This window comes from Parasteatoda tepidariorum, chromosome X1 (genome assembly GCF_043381705.1).
Source record: "Parasteatoda tepidariorum isolate YZ-2023 chromosome X1, CAS_Ptep_4.0, whole genome shotgun sequence".
NCBI classification, from domain to species: Eukaryota; Metazoa; Arthropoda; class Arachnida; order Araneae; family Theridiidae; genus Parasteatoda; species Parasteatoda tepidariorum.
The window spans coordinates 31109828-31127295 of record NC_092214.1 but is presented as its reverse complement, the minus strand read 5'-3'; the positions used below and the strand labels follow the sequence as shown (position 1 = coordinate 31127295).

General features: G+C 28.3%; 1 protein-coding gene across 9 annotated transcripts in view; it reads right to left on the bottom strand.

The window, feature by feature from the left end:
- Positions 1–17468, bottom strand: part of LOC107445917 (protein hu-li tai shao) — a 72097-nt gene that overhangs the window by 53153 nt on the left and 1476 nt on the right. For 3 of the 9 annotated variants that reach the window (XM_071187619.1, XM_071187626.1, XM_016060410.3), the window contains exon 2: positions 10924–11012. The exons of the other annotated variants lie outside the window; for them this stretch is intronic. The gene's annotated coding sequence lies outside the window, so the exon portion shown is untranslated. The remainder of the gene's footprint in view (positions 1–10923; positions 11013–17468) is intronic. 9 annotated transcript variants of the gene reach the window in all.

Below are 17468 nucleotides of genomic sequence, written 5' to 3'. Positions count from 1 at the left end.
AATCGCGGAAGGTTTCCACGAAATATTTTCAAGGAACTACAAGCTGGAAATGTCAATAAAAAAGTCATATTTAAATCTACCAATCATTATTACTTCAAACAATCGCATCGAAAAGACAGCTAGACAGAATATTTTTGTTAATTAAATCATGCATATCTCACACATTTACAACCACATCCGCTGTAATCTGCAATATCCACAAATATAAAGTATGACGCAGTTTCTTTTTTTTTTTTTTCCAAACACATGTTAGATCTTTTAAGAATAAGTAAAAATTAAAAATTTAGAAAACTAGTCATTATAACGTTTATTAAGTTTAAGAAATAACAAAACGTAAAAAACGAATGAAGAGAAAAAATTTTTACTTTTAATATTATTAATAACAAAATAAAACATGAGTGTGTACATAAAGGTTTTTATAAAATACAGTCACAATTTTAAAAAATACCAGTGACAAAGTAAAATTTATACTAATTGCGGAAAAACGCACAAGTTTTAAAAACCGAATCAATTAATAGAAAGAATAACATATTTCTAATTCAGTCCATGACGAGAATTAAGCTTAAATTTAATATAAATTATGCGTATTAAAAGATTCTTTGCTCATCAGTAATATTTATCATTTTGCGGTAGACGCCAGCTTCAATTGTCCAATCAAATATTTCATTAACTTTTTTACATTATAATTATGCTACAATTTGTTAAAAGTAATTAATATTTTCTGATTTGATTGCTTGGCTGCATTAAGTAGTTGACGCAACTACGCTACTTAATTGGAAAAGAAAATAAGAAACTTCATTGTTCTCAAAAATTAGTAAACGGATATTTGAGCTACTTTTGATAAAATTAATTTTAACTTTCCAGTGAAATCTGCTGAATAGTTTTTAATTAACTAAGCTTAAAAAAAGTCGCGATGCTACTAGAGAAATATTAACCGGATTTCATTTCCATTTTGAATATTATCTCTCAAAATTACCCAAGTTGGAAAAAAAAGGCAAATATTACAACTCAAAATTTTCGATCATTAATAAATTAAATTTTAAAAAAATGCAATGAATTCTTATAATTATACTCTTTATAATTTTTTGGAAAAAATTTGATTAGCTTAAAATATTCCAAACGCAAAAAGTACAAATTCAAAAGGATTCGCACCATAAAATTACGGCTACCCCTTTAAAACAAAGATCAAAAATCCGAAATCGTCGAAAAAATGGTATAATTATTCAAAGAAATTGTGCTTTTGTGTCTGAGCTAATAATTTGCATGTTTAAAATTTACTACCTGAACCATTAAAAGGATGCATGTTAGCATATGAAAAACAGCTTAAGTTATCAAGATGATCCAATTTTTTTTTTCTTTAAGCATTTCTTACATAAGTAACAAACCCACATTTCAACGGTAAATATTTTAAAGAAACATTTTGCAGCAAAACATCAAAGTAGCTGCAAAAAGTCTTAAAGATGAAAATAAAGGCTGCTGGGGGAAAAAATGGGTTAAATTTTTTTTTTTAAGAAAATAGGCTCACATATCAAATGCCACTAACACAACAATCAAAAATGATAATTATATCCCAATGATAGAAGGAATACATTTGAAGTTAAAGCAAAATGAGCATTAATTAAAATTACACCTAAACAGAAAACTGAAATAAGTCAAGCGATTGAAAAACGTAATTCATTTTTTACAAAAAGTAATAAGCTCTTTTAAAATCCACATATTTCAAAATATTAAAAGCAAATCCCAATGCTTATTGAAAGCAAATCCCAGTGCTTATTGAAAGTAAATCCCAATGCTTATTGAAAGCAAATCCCAATAAAATTAGAATAAAGAAAACATTATTAAGCATATAGAAATTACATGTTTTAATTTTTATCCAAACATTTAAAATTGTATACATTTAGTCGCTACACATATTACAAAAATTTTAAAAAGAATTTTATAATCGTCTAGCGTTATTTTTCCAATAGGGATAAGTTCAATTGCTTGTTAATGCCCGAAGCATTACAAACCAGTTTTCCGGGCCTTGCTATGATATGTGAGGCAGCTTATGAAAGCAGATGATCTCATCTTAAAATACAGCAAAAAAATAAAATAAAAAACTAATCCTTCAATTAAAAACAAAACTTCGAGACTATGAAAATAAAATACAGGATTTGAACACTAAAAGCTACGGAGAGCAACTTAAATTCCAAGCAGAATCAACTTTGGATCGCCTGCTTTTTACCACTTATGTTTAAGCGGGAATTATTCCAAACTTAGTAAAATTAGGACAAATCTAATCAATATATTTTTATTTATTTATTCATTTTTACTTTTTTTTTAAGCGAGTCCTGTATTTCTGATTTTCTGAAAAATAAATAAAAAACCAGGGATCTGTTCAAACTTTCGATTAAGTCCTGTTATTGTAAATTTGTGAAAAATCTAATTTTCTGAATGTAAAATTACCGTAGAATCGAATTCTTTTAGCCAAGATTTTGATTCTATGAATATTTAAAAATAAGGTCCTGTTTTTGTAGAAAAAAAATATAAACGCACTGAAACCATACCTTTCAAGAAGTTGTAAATTTACAACTATGAATTAAAGAAGCTATCCACTGTTTTTTAAAAGAATTTTGTGATGCGTCCATTTTTAAAATAAAAAATATTGAGAAGGGTTCATTTTTATAATAAAAAAATTGGTGAACTCCGTTCTAACAATAAAAAATTTATGAATCAATAAATAAAAAAACTTTAACATAAAATAACTTAAATACAAATAAACGTTCTTTTATTTATATAATATTAGGGGATATGCCACCTGCTCATTATCATTCGCCAATTCTCAGAATTGTATGCATAATTTTCAGATAGCTTTACTATCTGAGCTGAGCACGCTTATACATTGCACGAAAGGTTAACAACCTTGCGGGATTATATAAAATAAAAAAATTCTTTTTAATTTAATTCATTTCTCCAAAACTAGTCCGAAAATTTACAGAAAGTTCGTAGTTTCTTGTTTTTATTGCTATTTTTAGTCATAAGGGTTAGTGGTAACTGATTAGTCACCCTTAATATGCCTAAAAAAACAGTCAACATAAGCTATTTTATTACTCCAAAACAAATTCGAAATTTATACAGTGTTAACGGCAGCACTAACTCTTTTAAATATTTAGTGATTAAGAAGGAATATTTTAAACATCATGAAAACGTGTTTTAAATAAAAATATATTTCGAAAAAAAATTATTCTTCATTCACATATAATGCATTTTTAGAGTCATTCTGAAAGTGCAAAGACTAAACCTTAATTATTTTAATCCATATTTCAAATACGTTAAAGAAATTTAAAAAGGTGGTCCCACCTTTTTTTAAAAAATGGAATTAATCCAGAATCAAATTTTTATATTTCAGTACCCCCTAATTCAATTCATAAAAACAAGAAAACGTAATGCTCAAAATACAATTCTATTATTTAGTAACAGATGATTTCATACATCAAATAATGAAGGGAAAAAAATGATCGTTGTTGAACCACTTAGCGATGTTGTAATATATTCGTTCTACATCATTGACTACAGTTAACTGAATACTTCAATTTATTCCAGCTAAAAAATATTCATTCCGAGCGGAAAGTTCACATGACACAAAAATAAAAACACTATCTATCAAGACATACAAGGCTGAAATTACAATGCGTAACCCGCATAAACGAAAACTATTTTTATTTTATGTGCTTGTTTACATTAATATTAAAGAATTCCTTGAAAATCTAGTAAGTCTATTTTAAAGTGAATTCTGAATTGAACCATGAACCGTTCACTGAACAAATTGATTAATCCCTAAAAACAAAAAGAGCAAAACGCGAAACACTTCTATTATTTTGTTTAAATTCTATTTAACAAAATTTTAATAAAAATGTCGTTTGTAAATGTTTATCTCAATTATTTTGAAAAATTCTTATAGATATATCAACAAAAAAAAACTGACTGAACTAAATGCTTCAAAACATTTAAAATTAAGATAATTCAAAAAATGGATTAATCTTAACAATTCAATCCGCAATCATAAGAATTGAATGGAAGTATAAGATTCAAAACAGTAAAGAAATAATTGGTAAGGTTAAAAACCATAGAAATTTTTAACAAAGCATATTATTGACACTTTTACTAGATATGTCTCGTCAATCGTTTAGCCTACATTATGTTACATAATATGGATTGTTAATGAGGTTATTATATAACAATGTTATATAACAGTCTCATTATTTAGTAGTTTAACGTAATCGAAGAAAAATAACTTCAACGAGCATAATATAAACTTGTGCTGTTTTTTTACGAATAAGAAATTTTATCAAGAATCATTTCTTAATTTAACTTTCAAAAATTTGCTTTGAGCTCCCTTATACAGTCTGTTGATAGTTTTTTAACCACAGCTTTCCCAAAATTATTTATCCTGGAAATATAAGCCATATTTTCAAATTCATCAGGATTAAGAAAGCGTTTTTTGGTGAAAAGCACCACAATTATAAGGGGTCTGTTTAGAGGAAATTTGGGTTCGTTAACGGACCCATCACAAAATATCTTTTCATAAAAACGGACTCTCCACAAAATAATTTATCTTTTAATCGGACCCTTCACAAATTTGTTTATCTTCATTATTGTTTAGTATTAAAAACGGATTTGCTTNTCGAAAAGAAAAGTTTTCCAAGTTTCCTTTAAGTTCTAACTCCAAATGTAGTATTCTAAGAAAATATTTCTACTTTTACAAACATCGTGTGCACATTCTTATTGATATTAAATGATATTCTTTTTGTAAATAAATAATTGATCAATTTATATTTATTCATAAAATTAATTATTATGTAAATAAAAATTAATTTCCGGCAATTTTTTAAATAAAATATAAATTTAAGAATGGTTTAAATTTACTTAATGCATAATACATTAAAAGTGTGTTATTGCATAACACATAACTAAGTTGTGTTATTTAAAATATGTCAATTTAAATTATTAAAAATGTGAGTGATTTTATTTCCATTATTCGTTCGAAATGAATATTCTGTGTTGAGCAGTATAGGCTAAATACCAAACATTTGTATGTTGCATCTCTAATTTAGTAGCAGCAATTGTTGAGCCGAATCTTGTATCGATTTACAATTTAAAAACTTCTTGAAAAGGTTTTTAGCAATTTTTGCAATAACAGGACCCTATTTGCACAAATTCACAAAAGCAGGACCCTCAAGACATGTCGGAAACTGCTAACCATTCAGATCTCTGAGCAACTAATCATCTGCAAAAACGAAAAATATGGTTTTTCCCCAACAAGAACTGTGTTACTTAATCGGGGTAAAGTGACTCAGTTCTTATAAAATTTCAAATTCTCATTAATTTAAAAATAAGAATAAATTTGGATCGTGACCACTCTTCGCTGACGGCCAGAAAAAATTTCCAGCATCATTCCAGGTTTTGTTTAAAATAATTGTTACTTGGAATAATTTGAGCTTCTCACCGGTTGAATAGAGATTAGAATCAAAAACTAAATCGATAAAAATTAAATTTAAAATGAAAATTCGTGATTTATAAATTATTTCAATGCAGCCTAATTGGATTTATTCCAGAACGTGACAATTGGTAAAATTAATAATTAAGGAGAACTACCGAAATGCAACACACCTTAACAGACAATTCATTTCAAGAGAATTGAGAAAAGATTACGCAAAGATCTCATTCTTCTTTCGACATACTTAGCAGCAGGTTTCGCACTAAAGGAGATATCTTTTCAGATTAAGTTAAAAATAAATGAAAAACGGAAATGCGGTCAAACAATGATACGTTGAAAAGAAAATCGGCCAGACAGCATTTTTATCGCTGAAGGCAACGGCAGTCCAGTAAATATACATTTCTAGAAAAAAGCAATGAACTATATCGTTTTCGCCACTAATTTCAATAATTATATACAAACATATGCTACAACAGCTGCAATTTTAAGAGTTTTTTCATTCTACGGTATCCAAGGATACAAGAAGTGTTATCACGGTTAAGGTCAATCGTTTCACGCATCGATTACGGACTATTCAAAAGTTGTAAGATACTGAAAGTAATTAAGGTTTGAAGTTCATGTTGCGGTGGAAAAATATAACCTTTTTAGACAATACGCGAAAGACGAACCACGCTAACTTAACAGGTAGAAACTTAATATAAACTTGACTTAAGCCAGGGGTCTGTCCAGACATTTTGTGAAAGGTCCGTTTTTGTCAAAATTGTGAAAAAATTACTCGTAATTTGTGAATATAAAATAAACGTCAAGTCACATTCTTTCAACTAGGATCCGGCTTTTGTGAATTTGTGCAAATAGGATCCGGTTATTGCAAAAAACTTTTTCAAGGAGTTTTTAAATCGTAAAGACAGACAAGATTATGCTCAACACTGTAAAATTGCAATAAAAAAATTTAATTTAAAAAAATAAACAGCAATTGTTGCTACTAAATTAGAGATGCAACGTACAAATATTTGGTATTGAGCCTATGCTGCTGAACGAAGAATATTCATTTCGGACGAATAATAGAAGAAGCATCCGCCAAAGACAAAACTTAGTTCGTTAACATCTGTCTTTCTTCCCCCCCCCCTTCCTGGGAAGGGTTTATTCGATTAACAAAACAATAATGAAGATAAACAAATTTGTGAAGGGTCCGATTAAAAGAAAAATTATTTTGTAAAGGGTCCGTTCTTAAGTTAAAATATTTTGTGAAGGGTCCGTGTCTGTGAAAAGATATATTGGGAAGGGTCCGTTAACGGACTCAAATTTCTTCTAAACAGACCCCTGCTTAAGCTAATCATGCTTTTATCGCAAGTTTACAAATATAATTTTTCTTATTGTTCAAAATTTGATCTCTTGAGTAAAACATTGCATCAGGAATGACAAGTTTCTTCCACAGTGGAAAAAAAAAAACCGAGGAAAAAACCAATGAAAAAGACCACCCCCAAAGAAATAGGTTTTTCTAACAACGTAAGTGGAAGAGATAAAAGAAACTTTCTAAAAGAATATCAACAAACAATTAAAGCAGTTTTTAAACTGTTTATAAGTGCAATCTAATCTAAATAATCATATTTAAACAAGTGAAAACCTAAAAGAACTATTAAAAACAAAAATAAATTTCATTTCTTAAGAAATTAAACTGCAGCTTTGCAATACTTTATGTAAATGAATTTAAAACCTAATTTTTTAATCATATAAGTACTCTAAAAATAGCATAGTATAATCAAATTTTATAATACTTAAACTAACAAATCGCATATTAGTTACATAAATTACTAAAAAACACATATGAAATTCACAATTACAAATAGTATACAATTTTTATAATCAAATACCGTTAACATGAATAGTCAAACCGACTCTTAAACATAATAGATTTTTAAAATTCTGCATAAAAGTAAAAAAAACAAATGATAGGAAAATATTTTTTTAAGTAGATGTGAAAAAAAGCTATAATTTCTGGTACTACATAAAATTAAATTCGTTGAAATTTTAGCCATTCTTATGGTACTAATAGTTAAAAGATAGTATTGGTCATTTAAGTTCCTTTTATTTCGTACAATTTCTTCCGGTTTTCCACCGTCCAGGAAGAAGTAAGTTTCTTCCGGACGAAATGTAAATCTCTGTATAAAATCCTCGATACCTACTAAAAATGACTCAAAAAGTTGCTAACATCTATTATTTGATGTAGTTTCATATATTATAGTTCTCACCACGTTCTTTTTCCCCTATACTTTGTATTTTAAATATAAGACTGTAATAACACCGCAATAAAAAAGTTCGAAATATGTCAAATCGGTTAAAAACTGACAGCTTGTCTCAGTTTTCGCGGAATATAAAGCCAGTCAAAGATTCTAAAACGTCTTAAAATGCCAATAATATGACTGAATTTTATTTTTCGCCACCTACACAACTCAAACTAGCAACTCCTATAGTGAAATTATCCATTCGGAAACGTCTTGAACATTAAACTCGGCCCACGGACTATTCAATCTAAAAACGTCACACATGCATCACATCCTTCGCGAAAAGAATTTCAAATAAGTGAAAATTTTAACGGTCGCTGACCCTTGCTTTTACTATAAAAATGCACAGGCGGGTCAGTTAAACAATAACAACAAACACTTGGAAAAAATCACATCAATATTAATGATTTCAATCTAATAGTATTAAAACTTTATTTTTATAGTATAAGTTACAAATAAAGAAGTTCATGTTGACAATTGCATATTAACAACTCGTTTTAGCTTATCTAAAGTATGACACAGATTTGATTTTACTGAAAAATATATTAAAATTTCTTTAAGAAGATATTTTGAACATACTGTATCAAATCCGGAAGCCATTCTCGAAAGAAATATCAACCAAGTGAATTGATACTGCATCCAGTAATTGACCTAGAACTTAAAACTGATACTCGCAGTTCCCAATTAGAACAAAGGCTGAGTACAATGAAAATTTATGAGTAACCGCTCACGGAAGTATTAATAAAATATTGAGGCAGTATTTCTTTATATGATTAAACATCATTCAAGCTTAAAATAGTCTTAGTTTAGTATTTGAGAGGGATAAAAAAAAACTTGATAAATAAAAAAATTTTTTAAAAAAACTAGATTTTTGCTCCATTACATTCGTTTGATCTGATCAAGCAAAATGGTTTATAGGTAGCTGTTTAACAGTAAACATACCATAACCGATCAATTGACCGTTTCAGACAACCGGTCATTTGACCAGAAGAACAATTTGCTTTATAAGCTTATCGAATCAGAAATCTAATGCGTGTTCAACGTATTGCATTCGATTACAATTGCACATTTCTGCAAATTAGTTCAATCAGAATAACTGAATTCAAATTTCAAGAAAGTACCTAAAATTTTAGATTGGCATTTTTGTGTAAGAAAAAGAGACAAAAGCTAATTGTTTTGGTAAGTAGCTTATATTTTATTTCGATATCGTTACTTGATTCCAAACTAACTGTTAGTTTTTACCAGAAAAATTTCGAAACAATCAAGACAGCACAAGTTCTTAGAAGTAATAATGTTAATTATAAGAATAATTATAAGAATTATAGTAATAAGAATTATAGAAATAATAAGAATTAGAAGAAGTATGTTTACGGAAAATGTACAATGGAAGCACCCTGCATATGTAAAAAATGCGTAGAGCAATGAATGCATTATGCAATATTTCATTCATTCAAGAAACATAAAGTCCGGCCATTTGAAGAAATAGGTATACATGAAGTGTTGGTATGTTTAGTGTTAAAAGTGTTAGGTAAATCCAAAAAGTTTTTCAGGAACACAGGGTGCCTTGCCTTGCCTGCTGAGCCATTCAAAATTACAAGGTCAAGGAGATGATCGCTGATGTCTAAAATAATTAACGCACATAGGCCGTCCATAAACGATAAAACATTAGCCTATACCACTACAAATTTAATATATTCTAATGACCAAAACGGGTCAAATCCAAAAAGCTTTAATAACTTAAATGTACTTAATTTTAAAAAAATACTTATAAAACTAGATCACTACAAATTTTTTAATGCAAAAATAAATTTACATTAAAAAAAATTAATGTAAAACAATTATGTAGTTAATACTTTTTTTTTAAAGACCAGGAACTTTTAAGGGGTTAAGCCTCCAGGTGTCCGCACACATTGGTATGTATAAAGTATGACCAATAGGAACTATTTAAAATAACAAAATCAAATGGTGCTAAAAATTGCATTGTTATAGCAAAAATAAAAGAAAACGAGAAAACAAAAAGCAGTCAAGGTCATAGGGATCGTGGAACCCATATTTATCTGAAGATAAATCCCTTAGGGGTTATTCCGTGCGGAAAGACATATGCTTTCAATGGAGCAAGAGAGAAGTTTGATGCAATTGTATCTATTGAATAAACCAAATTTAAAGCCCATCAAGTTCGTTTCTGTAACACAACTCTGAAAAACAATTGCAAATGATATACAATACAAAATCCGTAGCGATCAATAGTTGAAAGAGTTAATTTGTAGAAAAGAAAAGTTGCGAAATTAGAAACAGTTGTTCTATATGATCGACCTCAGAGATACGCAACCTAGCACAACCCAGCAACAGTGTAGCTTTCATAAATGTAGAGTAACATTTAAACTGATTATATATATTCAATCCGATTTTATGATTGTATCCTAAGTAAACCCTGGTTGCACTTTTCTTATGAATAAAAAATAAGATTAAAAGTATTAAAGCGAGAGAGTTACTGTACGAAAAAAATATATATAAATTATGCCAATTTCTAATGGAGATATGCTAATCTGTAAATAACTGCCAAATCAAATATAAACGGAACTCGTGTAACATATAAAAATAGAATTAACTGATAAAAAGTAATTTTAACGAGATATGTTTTATGACATCTAATTTCGAGATTTTCCGGAGGATGTGCTACTTACTCTAATTTAAACAAGTACAAAACAAAAAATAACAATTAAAAAAACTTGGAATTTGGTCAATTTGGGCTAACATAAAACGAAATTCCACTGCCATTTTTAAGTGTTGGATTTAGGGGAAAATGGGGAAAAAAATATATAACCCTTGTTTTTGCTGTCAATTTATGGGTGAAAAAAAAATTATGACTGCCCTGAAAACACAACTGCAAAAAAATTTATTTAACAAAAAAAAATTCGAAATCAAGTAGAAAATTTAAATATAACCATTATCAATTTTAAAAAAAATTACTTAGAATTATTAGAGATGAAGTAATTTGATCTAGAGATTATTATCTTAATTAGAGTTCTTAACTAGATTAAGTAATTTGAGTCACTTTTGTTCTTTCGAGACTTTAATCTTTTATAATGCCCTTTCTGAGGTCGAAACTATGTGCAATGCACTTTCCAGGTTTTAGCGAATAAAATGAAATTCCTCGGCTATTACTTTATTCTGCCAAAATCCAATTCCTTGACAACTCCAAGTTTTCCTTACATCGTTATTGCGAGCAGCCCAAACAAATATTCAATTCGGGTCTGAAAATGAGAAATAATTTGTACATAAAAAGGAAAAATGCGATTTTATGAAGCATCAGCTAGAAAAGAAGTTTTTCCCCTTAAAATAAACTGAAATAACTGGGTACACATAATTCAACTTGATATACGCATACATATTTATTTAGATACAAGTCTAATCCTTTATTTAGGCAAACAAATATAACAAATCAAAATTCAGAATAAATTATAATAATTTATATAAATTTGATAATTCCGTATAAAATTAAATAATGTGAAGAGTTATTTTTAAAAAAATGAAACTTAAAAAATTTTTACTTTTTCGTACCATAATAAATTTTATTAGTTTTAAATTTGAACTATTCATTTAATTATTATCGTTAAATAATTGCACTGGTCAATTTTAGTTTCTTCCACTTGGTTTCAGTTTAATCAGGTTTTCTCCTATTTCTTCAGGACACTGGAAGAAATAAGTTTCTTCCAACCCTGATTGAAAAGTAGTACGGTAAAGAACAGATCTAAAAAATAAAGAATTAAAATGTCGGTAATAAACTGAAGCTACAGGCACGGTCATAAGGTTGCGCCACAAAGGGTATTAAACTCAATATTTCTAGGAAGGCATGTCTTTTGTTGCCTTGAACAATCAAGAATAAAGAGCTTTTTTTCCCCTAGTCATTAATGTTTCCTTTCTAATATCGCATTGTCAGAGAACGCGCTCGAAACTTAACTTTCAAGGCCGAAACTCATTAATGAAATAATATATTTAATTTTATAATATGACACAATTAACTTAAAAAAAAGGTCAAACCATTGGAGTCGTAACCTAGAATACATAATAGAATAAATTCTAGAATGCATCTTTCAGCCTAGAATGCACGTTTTCGTCCGAGCGTTTTCTTTCTTTCTACGCAATTGTAATTTTTAAATGCTTAATTTTTATATTCAATGTCCAATTCATTTAATTATGTTTACCATGGCATGCATTTGATGTGTTATATGCTTACCAAACATGAAACACAACTTAGCACGACCATTGCGTATATATGTTTGCTTAACATAAAACAAAAATAAAAGTAGAAGAAAGTTCCATACAAAAGAGATGTGTATTTAATCGAAAACTTTTATTCATTAATTTAAATGCTTATAACAAATTGAGAGCTTCCAACTTTTAGTTTGAAACTCAATTGAACTTCTCAATGTACAAAATTTAACACTACGTCATCTTTACCAATTCATATGAAAAAGCTTTAACACATTTTCCTATTACGGTTTTCTAGATTATCATTTGCGTACATGAAAAATTTTAACATGAAAAGCTTGTTTGTTTAAAATACCAATTTAATTTTAATTTAATTTTAATCAGATTCTGAGGTGGGGGGGGGGAATGAATTCCAAGGCAGACAGGAGCAGTTTTTCCCCAGCATAACTCACCTACACTGAGTGCTAACTTTCAAGAAGAACCGATTTTCCACGTTATTGTTTTGTCAAAACTTAGCAGTTCTTAAATTGCAACAGATGGTAATCCAAACATTTTTGTGAAAAATGGACAAAAACCGTTCTTTCACTCTTGATCTTCATTCGTAATTATGGATAAAATACACTTATTTACATAATTATAAGATTTAGTTCTACTATACTCTTTTATGTAAAACAATAAGGGAAACTAGTTTTTCTTATGCCAAGTCCAATTTTTCACATTTTTTTTAATGAATTTGGTGTTTTGATCATCAAACTATGAGGGAGAGAGCTAGAGGAAATCTTTAAAATATTGTCCCAACAGTTGATTCAGGAAAGCGGTGGAAAATTTGCACATTGACTATGTTAATTTCTCTTTGAGTACCTCTATGTCGGATTTTTTTTTCCTTTTCGTATAAAATTGAAACATTCTTTTATCTAAGATAATTCTACGTAAAAAAAAAAATATCTAATATTTTTTTAACCATATCCTCCAGCATACCAGACTCTTGGTACATCCCAGCATGCCAAGAAAAAACCTGAGGAACACCGAAAAGAGTACATAAAGACTAGGAAATCAACTAATGCAATGAACAGTGCATAATGTGAAAAGCAGTTCTGCATTTTTAAAATTGTTTCTTTATCATTTGCGAGTAATACTAAGAGAAAATATATTTTATGAAACTTCTCATAATTTTATCTAATCCAAATTTTAACAATGAATATCAACTGCCAAAGATACTATCAAAAAAAAAAAATTTGATAGTGCGAAAAAAAAAACTTTATTAAAATGTTAAAAGTTGCAATAATTATCTAAGTGTAGACAAATATGTGCTTAAATCCAACACTTTAGCAAGCTGTCATCATCAGTAAAGAATTCACTCTCTTGATCAGTTAAACCAGCAATGATGCTGCTTACATGCAAAAATTCTAGAAAGAACACGAAAAAGCTATAACTGTCCTCTATGACGCATAATTTTAAATACGAATCGGTCAAAGAATATTTTTGCAACTAAATAGTGTCATTTACCATTAGAAACAAACGGTAACTAAAATTTAATGAAAATTATCTATTGTACAATTATATTTCAGTACGGGACAACAATTTCATGAAGTTTTACTAAAGCTGATATTTATTTTTTAAATTCTTTAACATACAAGGACACATTACAGTATATAATCAAAATTTCGTACTTTAAGATATGGAAAGTCCAGATTTAGGAAAATTTTTGATCTTAGATATTCATTAAGTATTTTTTGATTTTAGGTTTTTAGGTACAGGTCCACAATTATAAAAAAAAAAAAATTATTCTTTTGTAAACCCCATAGTGTTTTGCTTGCTTTTTCATAAGTTATTCTATGAATTTTTGCATAGTTTTTAAAATTTCAAAGCTTTAATATGTTATTACTATCCAGTGAATATTGAGATTTGCTAGAGAGTTATCTATTTTTTAAATGTGCTAGATTTGTATTCACTTAGCTCAGCCAATTGTTTTTCAACAGATATTACAATGAATTTTTACATGATTTCTTAAAACGGTAATGTTTTTAATAGTACTATTACAGCATGTGAATTTTGAATCACATTTACCTAATCACTATTTGGCACACTCAATTTCATCCTAAATTTGAGTGGGGTTAGAACTGTTCATTCAGTAATTGTTACGGATTACCAATTTATCTTTAAAATTCCAAAATTTATTACATAATTACGACACATGAATTTGAGTAAATTTTTTTAAAAGGCATTATATGAAGATTTTGTCATAAACTCGTGACTTGTTTATCATATTTTCAGCCTGCAGTCGGTTCAGATTTTTTTAAATCAAAATGTTTTAATTTATATTAGTATTACAGCAATCGCATTGAGTAGACATATTTGGCACAACAGCCCAGGAAGAGAAAGAACCTTCTGATGAAGATTTCTCCAAATCAACCTATTTTTTTTACCTGAACTGCCCAATCACGTTAAAATATGATTCGGCCAAATTAAGGAATTGTTTAGGCCTTCCTTATTTAGACTGGTGAAGGTTCGATGCTATTTTCTTTACCGGATCTTTTTCAACTACTCTGACAATATGAACGGCCTAGTTCATTCTATTAATTTTGATGCTCTTGATGACATTCTATAAATTTCTGAGTTAAAATGTTCTCAAAGGTCATATTTTTAATGCCGCCAAAACTATTCCCAAGAAACTTTTTTTTCAAAAATCACTATTTTGTCTAGCTATTTTTTGTTAGAAGCCAGGTCTCTGAATCATACATCAGGACAAGCCTAATGAGAGTTTTACATATTTTAGAAACTTCATTTTTCTGAAAAGAAAATTAGATTTCAATAAAGTACAGTGCAAGTCCAAAAAACTTTTCGTTTTCATATTGATAGATTTTAGAGGTAGTGTTCTTTCTGTTAACCGAAAATTAAAAGTAATTAAAACCAGATACAGTTCCATTTTTTTTTTTAGATAATTAAGTGGTATCATAAAAATGTGTTTTCTGTACTGGTATGTATTTGGTTTGTAAGTCATTTATTGTCAGTCTCATACAATTTGCAGCTATCTCAAAACTTTGAGAAGGCGTGCAGGACAATTTCAACATAAATTCATATGGTTTTGTTGATCACTTTTTTTAAAAGTTATTCTGAGTTTCCAGAACTAAAATCTACATTTATTTAATATGTTATTAAGACATGTGAGTTCTCACATCTTGCCTCGAATTTAAAATAGATTTAACTAATTTTATTCCTCCACCAACAGCTGGAGGGAAAAAGAGAAAAAAAGTCTGCATTTTGGAGGTTTTGGGATTCTAGAAGTCCAGTCTTTTCAAGATTATACAGTATTCAGTGCTACTTGTTTTATTCCACAATTAGCAAAATATTTTAAATTATCTAATTGAATTAGTATATATCAAAAAGGATATAGAGTCTTAATATCTCTTAAAAATATTTTATTTTGATTATTAAAGGAAAATTGATCGACAATTTTGGGTTTAATTCTATGTTGAATTGTTACTGAAGCCTGTGGCAGATTCGTGGCGACATAGTCGCAAAACATTACAGAGTTCTTACAGAAAGATTTTTCCTTTGGGAAGTAAAAAATTCAGCTTTTCTTTTTTGCAGAAATCTTCGATTTTGCAGAAATCTTCGAAAGATTTTATCTTTTTTTCATAATTATATTCAAAAGATGCATTTCTCGTGCATCGAAGTGGGAAGAAATGCTTGTGATTTTTCTATTCTCATTTGAGAATAATGACAAATAAAGAATAATGAAGTTTTTTTTTTCTTTTCCGTAGAAATTTGGTTTTCTTTTCTGTAGAAATTTTCGTTTTTTTTTCATGCAGTTATTACTACTGATTTCCACATAGCTTTTAAAATCCAATACTTTTAATGCAATATTATTTATTACAACAGCGGACTCTTAAAATGAAAACACACATTTAGTAATCCCTTCAGAAGAGTCCTATTAGTGTGATTTCGCCTTTTCGCCGTCTATCTTTTTTTTGGTAGTTACTCCTACAGATTTTACGATTTTTTTTAATGTGATGATAAATCACAAAATGTGAAGAAGTAAATCAGCGTGTTATCTTCCCACAAAAAGTGAGAATATCATCCATAATAATAGAACAAAAAAAAATTGCATATTCAATTAAAAATATTTGATTTGATCCAATTTTTTTATTTATTTTTTGAAGTTAACGCTTCTCTTACTTTAAATTAGTAATATGCATATTTGTTATTTTTTAATGTCTTGCAGTAAGATATTTCTATGAAAAAATTCTGCCACAGGGTTACTGAATCAATTACTAATTGCATTTTTTTAGTAATTAATTATCAACTTAAAATGTACTATATATCTTTAAATAGAGATTTATACAATTTTAATAGAGAGAATTTAATTTATATGATTTCATTGAAGACCCGGAATCACTAGGAAACTATTAAACACATAAAAATTATCATTGATTTCAATTTTGCTCTACTGACTATCAAATTTAATACAACTGTGCATTGCCCTTTTTCATTTCCTGTAGTTCATCAGATAACAGTTTTTACATATCCAAAATCATAACTCATGTCAAAACTATTAGTACCTGAGGAAAATATTAAGAAAGTTTAGTCACTGGTCCATTTACAAGTCTATTTATTTTTTTTTTAAGTTACTAAAGAGAATTTAAATATAAACCAGCACAATTCTGAAAATGCATAATACTCATTATTATGATAAAATATGCTATTTTAGGACAAAAGAAAAAGGCTGGGTAACCATTGATATTTTACGATGGTTTGAGTTAAATTTATAGTCTCAGACCCTGGTTAATTTTAAGCTCTGATTGGTATCATACTTTCAAGATTGTGGCTATTTTCTCCTTATTTTTAAGGACAAAAATCTAAATCCTTAGATAAAAAGCATATTTGTTAATAGAAAGTATGTTTTTAGTCTAGTTTCGTAATTTAAAATCTCCTCTGGAGCTAACAAACTATCATAGTTCAGGTCTCCCATAAACTATGAAGATTCGCACTTAGTTCATAAAAATTCAAACATTAGGACAAAATTTTGTTGAACATATTTCTTTTCTTTATTTTGGACATAATACATCTACAATCACAGAAGCCTAAAAAAATCATTCAGATCTTTAACCATATATGGAAAAATCAGAAGAAAAATATAAAGATACCCGATATTCTTACACATTCATAATCATATTTAAAAATAAAAGAAAAATCACAGTACAGGTACCTTCCTTGCATAAAATAACTAATTTAAACAACGTGCAAAATAACTTTAGTTACAAGTAAAAATGCAAACTAAAAAAAGTACCTTTTATTCTTTCCCCGGCTTAGCCGATCCAAGAAACCAGAATGAAACCAAAATAAGACTTTTTGAAATTAAAAAAAAATTGACAAATTTAAATTTTTTATAAAAAAAAAATCTTTATGCATTGGTATAAATGATATTTATAATATCTTAAACAGAACATCGCATGCAATGTTTAAGTTAAATATTAAATTGGTACTTAAAATGTCTA